The sequence below is a fragment of the Martes martes genome (assembly GCF_963455335.1).
Source record: "Martes martes genome assembly, chromosome: 3".
Taxonomy (NCBI): Eukaryota; Metazoa; Chordata; class Mammalia; order Carnivora; family Mustelidae; genus Martes; species Martes martes.
This window is the reverse complement of record NC_137890.1, coordinates 191,077,037-191,089,785: the sequence shown is the minus strand read 5'-3', so window position 1 is coordinate 191,089,785 and position 12,749 is coordinate 191,077,037.

Here is a 12,749-nt window from a genome sequence, read left to right as displayed (position 1 = left end):
GAGTGGGCATGATCCCATCTGTGGAGGGTCTGAGTAGAACACAGAGGCCGGGAAAGGAAGACTCGACTCTCCTGCCGGGTCGCCGGAGCCGGGGCATGGCCATGGGCCTGCCTCCACGTTCCCGTCCTCAGGTCTTCAGACCCAGATTGAAACGTCCCCCTCCGTCTCCTCTGGGTCTCAGACCTTCGGATTTGAACTAAATTGTACCAATTGGCTTTCCTGGGTCTCAGTTTTCAGATGGCAGGTTGTAAGACACCTTGATCTCCATAACTGCGTGAGCCAATTCCCTATAATCAGTCTCTTCCTATATAGAAATCCTATGGCCTCTGTTTTTCTGGAGAACCATGCCTAATATGTGAGGTAAACACTCCCAATGGGTAAACGTATTCTTTCTCTGTTTCCTGGATTGATAGTAGATGGTGAGAATTCAACATGAAAACATGAAATATATTTCACGAGGGTAATAAAAACATGAAAAATATTTCAAATAATTATGCCAATAGCTATAATTATGATCTATTGTATATATTTTGCATGTATGTATATAATTACATACTTAAAGAAAATCCTGCTGCATATTATTATCACGTCAATAAGATGATTTTCACTTGCAAATGGGACTGTCACAGCCTAATCTAATAATTATTTCAATATTTAACTTTAGGGTTTTTTTTTTTTTATGTGTTTGCTTAAATAAGTTTTTAAAAATCTGAGAAAGACATTCCCTATGGGTACTTCCCTAAGAAGAATGACATATCCTTTTATTTAAAAGCCATATTACTTTGTGGGGCCTCACTAATCTAGATGCCTGGTTTTCTCCAGACGTCCTTCTTCTGTGCTATACCCCTCACTTCCACTCCTTCACATGTTGTCAGTTTATAATTTAAATATTTGGCAGACCTTCCAAGACAGACAACCACTCTTTTTTTCTTCTCTTTGGATTTTTGATATGTTATACTTGTGATCAATTGCCATTAACTGGACATATTAAGGTTAGTATCATAATTGTGAAAGTCAGAGTTACATGTAAATTATAAAGAGCATCACTGCATTTTGGTCTTTTTGTGATGAAAATAGAAAGCAGTGCTCTGAATTGGTAATCCTGTTGGGAAACCATGAATTAAAGATTTAAAACCTTTCCAGGGCCACAGTTTCAAATGATCTTAGCATGCAGAGCATTTCTGGTGTAAGCAAAGAATTCCTTAATTGGTACGAATTGGAGTGTACCAATTAAGGAATTCTCTTAGCTTCTTGTAAATTTGGAAAATATTGTATGTTCAGTGAAGTCTCAAAAAGAATTCCACAGAAACACTAATGAAGGGTGTCCCTTAAATGGATAGGGATGATAAAAGGAGGAAGAAAAGAGAAAGCTAGGGGCAAAGAGAGTTTAACAGACTATGGTCTCTTATGACTTAGCCCTTTGCAATGTGTTGGTCACTCTGCTGCCGAGAAGTGGGGTCTAACTCTTCTCTGAAGTCTGGATTCGATTATATGATTTCCTTTGGCTAGTGAGGTATTTGTGCATACGACACATGCAGAGACATGGGAAATGCTTGCTTACGGGTACATGATTTCTTGTTGGTTCAGGAACACAGCCATCAGTGCACACCCTTTTTTTTTGCTTTTGGAACATGACTGTGATGTGAATAAATCCACAGTAGCCAGTTAGAAGCCGGATACATGTGATACAGTTGACCCAAAGCCCGAGTCACCCGCCAGCTTACCCGCCAGTTTACCCACCAGCAGACTGGAGCCGCATGAGTGAGCCCAGGCATGAGCAGCACACGAATGCCAAGCTGAGCCCAGATCGAATTTCCCACGCTCAGCACCAATGACCTAATAAAGTTTTATTGCTCGAAGCCCGCAGTTCCAAGGTTGTTTACTGTGCAGCAAACCTAAGTGATAGAGATGGACCTTTTTTTCCCCTCTTTCTTTTATCTGTATTGAATTGAATTTAGTAAGAATCAGAGGACCAGTGGAGTTATTGGAAATTCATCCAGTATTTTTACTTTCCCTCAAAATTCCTTCACTCATAACCATGCCTGATCAATTTGAATCTTATTTCTCCGCAACATTACTGAAAGAGTCCTGGGAAAAATCACAATACACTTGGAAGAAAAATTTCCAATTGATTAAAAAAGTAGCATGTATCTGATTTTAAAAATTGTTTTCCACTCTAAGAGCAGAGGGACCAGGGAGAATAAGCAGAGCCAGAAGTCTATACTACTACTAAACTAAAAAATAAGCAGCTAGCAGTATAAGTGCTGTTAACATGATTAGACTTAGAGCAGAGATAAGATCATCATTTTGGAAACACAGATAAGTAGTAGACGGAAATACCTGGTGGGTAAAAATACCAAAAGAGACCTAAGAAAACATGGTAGACAATGCATTAGACTTCTACAGGCAATGAAAAACACACAAAAAAATACAACAAATAGAAAAATTTTCCTGGACTCGTTATATAAACATTTTCTCCTACTTGATTTTGATGTTGATTTCAAATGCGTATATAGGAACAGAAAAATTGGAGGAAGTTATGAAAAGTTTTAAAAATATGACTGAGGAATTGAGGTACTAATTTGTGAAGGAGGATTAAAGGATATAAATGCAGTGATTGGTCAAAGGTAAGTGGATGGAAATAGGACGGCTGTCTCCTCACGAAAGACATAGGGAGACTTTTTAAAAAAAGGCTTTCATATTTATTTCAGCACTCAGAACTCTTTGAAAACTTCAATCCATATTATATTAAAAATTAAGCACTTCTCTAGATATACAAGAAAGTATACTACATAGAAAAGAAAATTTAATGAAATATATTTATTGTTCCTAAAAGATGAACAGAAAGATCATATATTTGAAATTCCAAACTGGAGGTAGATGGTGTTGATATTAGCAATTCCTTATTATTTTTGATCATAGCACAAAATAAGTTGTACAAATGCTGCCACTTGATATTTTTATCACCACCGTTTGCTTCCACAAATATTTGCAATTGCATTTGATAGCACACATATAAATTAAAACCAGGTAAATTAGAAATATAATATAAAATCATAATACATTAAAAATCTTAGTTAATATAATTGTAATTAGGCATTAAATTTACCTCTGAGCTTCCTGTGAACCAAAGCAACACTTCTGAAGTGCCAGGTTATATGACATAGACAGATGAGGCAAGCCTACTCATCCGAAGAGATAAATAAAATAATGATGAAGTAAGAAAATCCAGAAAGAAAGTTCTTCATGCTTCCTCTATATATCTGTTTCTGATTTTATTTGAGTTTTATTCTAACATCTAGGAAAACTACTTAACATTCTCAGCCTCATTTTCCTGGTCTGTACAATGACAGTTATTGGAGTTATTTTATCTTGGGCAGATGTTTTTGGGTCGTTCTTTGAGGCCGTAACTTGAACTCCAATGAGAATAGTTCTAACCTAAGTTAATAAAATATCCTTATTTGCAATGTGTCCTGCAACATTTTTTATTACTTATTTTCCACAATAAAAGCAGAGGGAACTTTCAAGCTCAAATACCACTGTGATAAATATTAAACCATATCGGTCTACTGGGGAAAAAGCAAAAAAAGCAAAACTTAGTGTGGAGAAATTAGAAATCCCCCTATAATTTAAGGTAGAGATGATGAATTAGATTTCATCTGAAAAGTACAAGAACCACATTTAGGCAATTAGAATACTCTGAAAATGTGAATTGTGTACTTAGAGACCAAAACAGATCAATTTAGAAAAAGTCTGGGAACAATAAGAGCCTTATTCATATTTCTCAATTTGCCATTACTGGCCACTTGCTGTTATGATGATTTATGATTGGTTTATGTTCTGACTTGACATTGGGGAATGTCACTCATAGCACTGACAAGCACTTCCACAGGGTCTATGCTGCCCAATCTAGGCGATGACATCATTCTTATACAATCAACTCGCTCATGGTTCCTTGACAGTTTCCTTGCTGTCTTTTCATTGCCGTGGTCATCATCATGAGTTATAAGCCTCTTACCAATAATTTGAATGACCTCAATTTCTTTCCACATTCTTCTTTAGTGCATGATATGTTCATTTTACTTTTTCACATCTTTCACATATTAGCAAAGTAGTCATTTAAAATGCATGCAGAGCTAGAAAGTAAATTACTAGGGTAAAGGGCATTTCAAGATGATTGAAAATATGCCTCACGAGCTGTTGCTTTTTCTGTTTCACAGAGTTACCAAAAAGGTGTTAGAAATGTGATTTCACAGGTAAATATATATGTGCCAAATACATGTTTTTGATTTAATGTACCCTTCCTTAATGTTTTTACACCGTTTTTCTTATAGTAAAGACTGAAAATAATATTACTATGACATAGGATTGCAGGATGTAAAGCCTTGGCAAATTTAAAATTCTCAAGCACTTAGTTGAAGTTTTATATGTAAGATTTCACTAAAAATTTGAGGCCGTTTTCAGGTTTTGCTCATATCTTTAATCTGTTGTTTACAGATGGTATCTAATTTCACATGTATCTTTCCATATGTTACCTGAAAAAAAATATATATATATGCGTGTGTGTGTGTGTGTGTGTGTATGTATATGTATATCATATGATGTATATATATATATATCATCCAGAGTTACTTGGAACAACTGGTACATTTGTTAGAATACAAAAAAAAAGTAGAAATTTAGATTTTGGAAAACGAAGTTTACCCAGTCATGACCACAGTTATAATGGTGTAAAATTTATTAATGACTATATATTGTTGATATTTTTATGTTAAGTTACTTCTCCTTTTCTTCTTTAAAAACTTTGTTCTGCAAACCTAATGCAACATGTTAAATGTGTTCCATTTTCTTGCACTTTCTGTAAGTTGAGTTTTTTCCAAAATATGATTTCCTCCTTTTCTCAAACAATGCAGTTTCAAGTGTTGTCAATGGATACACCAAAAATAATTTGAACTTGAGAAAAATTCCCCAAATTAATATATTTTATTTAGGTATTTCTATGGCCATTTATCCATTAGTTCCTTAGACACCGCTCTGGAACAACCTTTGGAAAAGTAGGCCAGACAGGGAATAGTTTGAGGGACACTGACAACGGCCCTTACAGCAACACATCGGTATGGCAATTATGCCTTCCTGAAGCTTCACCCCTTTGGTTTCCGGCTTCTGTTCAAAAGCAAACAATCCTGGAGGAGTTCTAATTCGGATGTTTTATTAACTGACAGTTTCTTCCAACCAAAACCCAATTCTAGCTCTGGGTATATGGGAGTCATTCTCTCCCTTATATTGTCTCCCTTTGTCTTCATAATAACCAGGCATTATTTTATGTGTTTGCAACACAGCAGGCTGATTCTCAAAGAGTTCAAAGAGTTGGTGCAACATTTCCATGTTTATGCGGTTACAAATTGATGGCATTGGTGTCAGCGGGGTCCTTCAGTACAACACAAAAAGGTAGTAGCAAGGGGGATGGAGAAGGCATGGGGTTGAGACACACAGACAAGAAATGCTGCGAGGGCGATGGGAGAGGAAGAGGGTTTCATAGATAAACTTTTAGATCTGCTCTAATGTGATAGGTATCACAGGTGCAAGCTCTGTGAATTTGTCAGGTTCTATTTTTACCTCAGGGCATATAACAGAGAGTATTATACTGCTAGAATCCTGGGTTCAGAGGAGAAAATCAACAGTGGACATTAACCTGTCTGACTGGGCTGCATTAAAAATGATCATAACTGATTTTCAAACTATACTTTTTTATCATGATACACTTAATAAAATCTCTGATGACTACAGTAGAGGAAGTAAATGTCTTACTCCCTATTAGCACACATTGTCAGATTGCCACACTGTGCTTTAACAGAAGGAGAAAAGAAACATATGGTTCTCTGTGAAAAATTTATACGATTTCTGGGCAGCAGACCTCACACCAGCAATAGTGTTACCTTTGGAATAATATACCAGATAGTTTTATGCAAGTGAGTTAAGGTTAAAAAGAAAGTGTATATCAGTCTGAAAGGAATCTGTCCATTAAAAATGTGTCCTGTGGCAGTTTTGTGTCTAGACTTCCACTAAATTAAGGCAAATTATAGCAATTGTTAGCAACTGCAGTTTTATGATAAGTCTAAATATCTTCTCCCTCATAAAAGGTCTTAGGAGTTTGACATATTAACTGCTCTGTTATATATCAACTGAAACATCAAAAAGTGCAGATTACAATGAATTTAGCTTTATGCGTCACAACTTTGTCTTCAAAGGACTGGACTCATTCATCTTCCTTGATGAAGATAAAGACACACCTTTACCTCATTTCAATAGAACAACTATTTTTAACGTACAGCCCATGGATGAACCGTGAGTGCCCTGAAATTTTATGCAAAATCTTAGATACATTAGCCCACGTGAATTTTTCTGGGGAGAGAATCAAAAGTTGCCCATGATTTTTAAAAGGATTAGAACTAGTCTTTATATAAACTGTGTGGAAATAAAAATTAATTTTATTTGGCTTCTATTTCTTTCTTTAGTCTGCACTTTCCCTTTCTTTTGGTATATATTATTGTCACTTTATATAAAAAAGAGTAGATAGGATCCCAGATTCTAAGAACTATTAACAAATTTTTCTGAAAATACACTTAAAAAATCTATATTTGTGCTATCTCCTCTACAGATTAGAGAAATGGAAGGAACCAGGTTTTACTCATACGAAGTAGACTTATTTCCAACAATTAAATGCCATATACCGATCTAAGACTCATTGTTGCTTCAGAAGATGGCTTTCAGTTTCTTAAGTATGTCCTGAAATTCTGTGGAGTAGATTATACGTTAGTGCCAGGGTAAGGGAAACGGGAGAGTCCTGTGAAATTTTAGCAGATTTTATTTTCCTTTTTTTTGCATAAATTGTAATTTTTTAAAGGCATCCTTGTATTAACTACTAACACCACTCTAAACCTTTTTATTTCTGATTTTAGTCCTGATTGGTGGTCATTGACTTTACATTTTAGAAAAAATCCAAATTACAGCTAGGTACAGATTTAATCTTTTTGTGGAGAAGCAAAATTTTACGTATACAATTACTTTGCAAGAAGTAATATTTAAAATGATTCTTCTAGGACTATTCATCCTAATTGTCATATATCCCAAATTTAATTTTCTTAGTCTTTTTTTCTGTTCCTAACTTAGTCGACACTTTTACAAATAATTCCACTTCCCAAAGACTGACAAGTTGGGAATACGAAGAGCTGATTAGAATAAAAAGTATTTCCCTCTTTATATTTTAAGGAATTTTCTAGTCTAATAAGTTATCAGGTGAGACAGTGAGGATTATAAAGTTAAATAACATGATTTGTTACAACTTCCTATTTCCTAATTGACATTTCAAATAGCTAAGTGAACATCAGAATGTCATATTCTAAAAGTTGCCACATGCAGAATACTTAAAATGTCAACAATAGAAATAAGGAAAATTTTTCCTCGCTCTCATCCATCTCTTCTATTTGGTAACCCAAGAAGTCTTGAAATACACTTTAAGTTATGGCTCTTCGGCTTTGAAGTAAAACAAACCATCTCATTAAATACAAACACCAGCTTTTTTTTTTTTTTTCTTCAAGGTTTTATTTATTTATTTATTTGTCAGAGAAAGAGAGAGAGAGAGGGAACACAAGCAGGGGACGTGGCAGAGGTAGAAGCAGGCTCCCCGCTGACCAGGGAGCCCGATGTGGGGCTCCATCCCAGGACCCTGGGATCATGACCCGAGCCAAACTGAAGGCAGGCACTTAATGACTGAGCCACCCAGGCCCCCTCAACACCAGCTACGTTTTATTCTAGCACAGAAAGTGGCTTAACAAACTGTCCATAGAATTGACAATGCCATTCTTTCCCAGAGCCAGGGTACAAAAAAGATTTGACAAAATTGTTTCTTTGAACTTTCAAGGGCCTGTTAGAATCTTCTGTACTTTGCAAGACAGAAGTATGCATAAAAAATGTTATGTGACATTTTCAGTACTCCTTTAAAGGGAAAAAAGAAACAAAAGGAAAAAGAGAAATACATTTTAGTATGTTTATAATAATGATGTATGAATTGAATGCTTTTATTAATTTTGATTTTAAATAAAGAAAATTGATGCCTATGGGCATCAGCTAGTACACTCAGAAGGTGGGATTTGAATCCAGGAAATTTAGCTGTAGACACCAGGTTCATAACCATTAGGCTCTAGCATCTCTCAATATGTAATTGTGTAGATATGACAAATGAGTTGTGTAAGGCTTTTATTTAACATTATTTTTACTAGAAGCATATTTATGAATTTATATTTACAAATTATTTAGATTATTGCTGACCAATTTTATAACCACACACACAAAAGAAATCTTTTTAGCTGGGGCTCCTGGGTGGCTCAGTGAATCAAGCGTCTGCCTTCAGCTCAGGTCATGATCCAGGGTCCTGGGATGGTGCCCCATGGGGGGCTCCCTCCTCAGTGGGGATCCTGCTTCTCTCTTCCTTCTGTTATAAAGACAAATAAAAATTCACAAATATTATAACCAGATCTCTCTAAAGATAATTATTTGACTAATATTCTAGGAAAACTAATGGAGTAGCAAAGAGAGAAAAGTTCTCTATGTTAGGAAAAAAAGATATTTGAAATTTGTAAATTCGCAAACTGTTGGTTACCAGAGGGGAAGTGGGCAGGGGTATGAGTTAAATTGGTGATGGGGACTAAGGAGGGCACGTGTGATGAGCATGGGGTGTGGCATGGCAGTGTTGAATCCCCTTATTGTGCCCCTGAAACTGAGATAACGTTGTATGTTGACTGACTGTGACTTAAATAAAAACTGAAAAAGATGATACCTTCCATTTGGGAGCAAGAGTGAGAGACAGGAAGAAGAAGAAGAAAGAAGAAGGAGAAGGAAGAGAACAGGAAAGAGGAGGGAGGGGCAGGAGGAGGGGCAGGAGGAGAGGCAGGAGGAGGGGCAGGAGGAGGGGCAGGAACAGAAGCAAGACAGCTAAGGAGAGAAGCAGGGAAAGGAGAGAAGGACGAAAGGAACAATAGGATTACCCTAGTTACAGTAGAAATAGATCTGACATCGTGTACTCGTATCTCTCTAAACACTAATGATGTAATACTCAATATGTAACGTATATACCTAGTTTTGTTATTGAAAAAGAAGGTAATTGATCATAAATAATCTGCATAGCATAAAATTGTGAGGTTTGATGGAAAACTGTTTTTATATATGTTTTTTTGTGCCATATCATGTGACATATATATAGTTTAAAGGCTTTAGCTGAAGTGAGAAGGTATTTTAATACTAGAATTTAAATCACATTAAAATCCAAAATGTGTAAATGCATTCTATGTACTTAGTATATAACTGTCCTCTATTATATGACCGTTTTTGCTAAGTTTTCATGTATCAGTGCCCTCTGTTTCAGCTCTTATTAAGAACACTATGTGAGGGACACCTGGGTGGCTCAGTTGTTAAGCCTCTGCCTTCAGCTCAGGTCATGATCCCGGGGTACTGGGATCAAGCCCTGAATCGGGCTCCCTGCTCAGTGGGACACCTGCTTCTCCCTCTCCCACTCCCCCTGCTTGTGTTCCCTCTCTCACTGTTTCTCTCTCTCTGTCAAAAAAATAAATAAAATCTTAAAAAAAAAACCAAAAAACACAAGGTGAATCTACACTACTCTGTTCCATATTACTAATTAATCATGAAACCACATAAAAAAGCAATGATTTTAATGTTACATACTTTGAAATAAATGGAAATACATTCCAAATAATGTATTTTTTCATATGGAAAAGATGAGGTATATAGTATCTCAGTTGTTAAATATTTTATATCTTTGAAGCTAGTACCTATATGTTTACTCTTTTTACATGGCCATTTTATGTAAGAAACAAAGAAAAAAAGGAAACGTTGACTCAGTGTTTTGCTTTACCAAGAATATTTACTTGTTTCAATGGCTGCCATTGATCCACCTGGTCACCAAAGTTAGGCATCAGCAATCTGATTTTCCTTATACATGTATTAATCTAGTCCTTCAGTTGCAAGCAACTGAAATCTGTCTTCAACTTATTTAGGCAAGATCAACCAGCAACTATGGGCTTATATTACTTTCCAACTTCCCTTGCCCCCAATCTATGTTACAATTTTGAAGAAATCAGAGGAGGTTTCTATTTGGCCTGGCATGTCCTGTATGTGAACCTTCGAATAGGATAGAGGCCAGAAGGTTACAAATTATGATTGACAAATTATGGTTCATTTGTCTGTACTTTGATCATTACTATAAAAGAATGCCATTGACTGGAATTAAAATAAAAATTAAAAGGCAAAAGAAAGAATGAGAGAAAGAAAGAAAGAAAGGAAGGAGGAAGGAAAGAAAGAATGTGGTTGGAGAACTTGATCCCTAATTAACTGACAATTTGGTAATGATGATGATACCAGAAAAGATGTAGCTATAGAGGAAACAAAATAAAACAGAACAAAACAGATCTCCCAGTATGCTTACCTGTGGCTTAACAAAAACTCCTCCGTTTCTTTCCAGCTCCACCAGGTGAAATAATTATAATTTTATAACTTACTTATCATATTTTTCTGTAAAAAAAAATGAAACACTCCAAATTCTGTGAAAGCAGGAAAAGTTGACTCTTTGGGTTCCTGGATCTAATTCCATGTGTACGTTGTAGGGGGCTTCCCACACCACACCAAGCAATTCCTGGAACCAGCAGGATGTAACTGAGCATTGAGTCAATGAGGACACTGTCTTCCTAGAGAAAGCATCGGACTCCGCAGGGCAGGCGGAGGGCTCGTCCTACCAGAATACACTCCTCCACCCCATCAGAGACCAGCTGCAAGTCAAGGTTGTCACCTGTACTTCTGACCATGTAGCTGTAAATCAGAGAGTCCCACATGCCCTGTCCCAGAGTGCCGCTCTCCCAGTACCTCCCTTTATTCACCAGCCCAGAAGCTCTGCACACACCGTCTGTCTCAGTTTTTAGGAAGGCTTCATTGCAAAGACATGATTGATTCAATCATTGGCCATTGGTGATGCAACTTAATCTGCAGCCCCTCCCCCTTCCCTGACAGTCAGGGGTTGCTGAGCTGGAAGTTGCAGCTCTCTAAACACAGGGGTGACCAGCTGCATCCTTAGGTGTTTTCCAAAAGTCCCCTCATTAAAATAACAAATGACATCCTTCATGTTCTTACCACTTTGGAAACACCCAGCATTTTAGAAGCTCTGTGCCACCAAACATATAGTATCACCACCAAATTATACTATTGCATGGGCCAAATGTATAAAACATAGAAAATAGTAAATAATGTTAAGGATAACCAACATATGGGGGAAAAACAGTGATAAACTAGTGTAACTCTCACATTAAAGGATAATGCCCCCTTGTTCGGTCCACTGTGGCTGGTTTGTATCTTTCCCTCTAAAGTTTTGGCTATTTTTAATCAAGGCTCTTGTTTCCATTGTTCACAGCATCTCTAGCAGGAAAATGTAGCTTACTTGTACTATTTTACCTTTAAAAGTCCTGTTTTCTAGGAAGGAAAGAGATTTTGTTGATAAGAACATCTATCATAGTTTAAACAGAATTCCAGAAATGACAGGTACCTTCTTTAGATAAGGTGACACATTACGGCTTCCTTTCCCCCTCCTTTTCCTTATACAATGAGATCTATATGGAGACAAAATTACTTTATCAGACCAAGTAAGTATCAAAGTCAGGCCTCATCTTCTGAGTTTTACATTTCATATCCCCTTGAATTCATCTTCTAGCTATTTGAAGGACATTTGAAGTGGATTTCTGGTTTCTGTTGGTTACATTGAGTGATAATGCTGACTGAAATTATTTTTTGGTGAAAGGTTATTGGCAGAAATTGTAGTGCTTCTGAAATGCTGCTACAGGCTGTTAAGAATCTGGATTAAAAAAGAATGAAGTAGCTCAGAATGTCAATGTTCACTATTTAAGTCACTATTTTAATCTTTCTAAAGTTCTAATTCACAAGGAATTTTATATAGGACTTAGGGATATCCCATTCCTGGTGTTGTGTTCCTTGTATAGTCCCTTTACTTGCAGGAAAAACAAACAAACAAACAAAAACACCCTCAGCATTTATCACTTAATGAAATATGAAATTAGAGTATTTCTCCTCTCACTCTGAATTCAATTTTCCAGTTTCCCAAATTGATGTGTTCATAAGAACTGAAAGTAACTTACATAAATACTTAACCAATTTTGTGGTATAAAATAAAAACAAAACTGATTCCTGAGAAAATTATAAAGGGAGTAAATATATAAATGCCCATAATAGAAGATTATTCAGTGGTGCTGCTTAAAGCACATGAGAGATAAAACTAATCTTTGTGTGTAGATAGAGCAGTGACCTATGTAGTCCACTGTCAGGCTTACAAAAAGACATGCCAGCTCCAAATGACAGTCTCAATGGACTACCTTATTGTTACTGAATAAAGTTATTTTCTAATTCCTCTTAAAATGTATGGGTCCTGCATGGGACACAGACTATGGATTTTAATAAAATCACCAGAGATTTCCAAAGAACAGTTTAAAAGAAAGGAGAACACACTACTGTTAAGTCTTTTCTTTTACATTACATCATTATCATCGTCATCATTACTATTCACATAAATACACAGCTTCAGGAATAAAGGAAAATAATCATCTATCTCCACTAGATGGACTTAGCCATTTCAATATAGTTCTACTATTTTTCGTCTTTGGTCTTTGTGTTTTTTT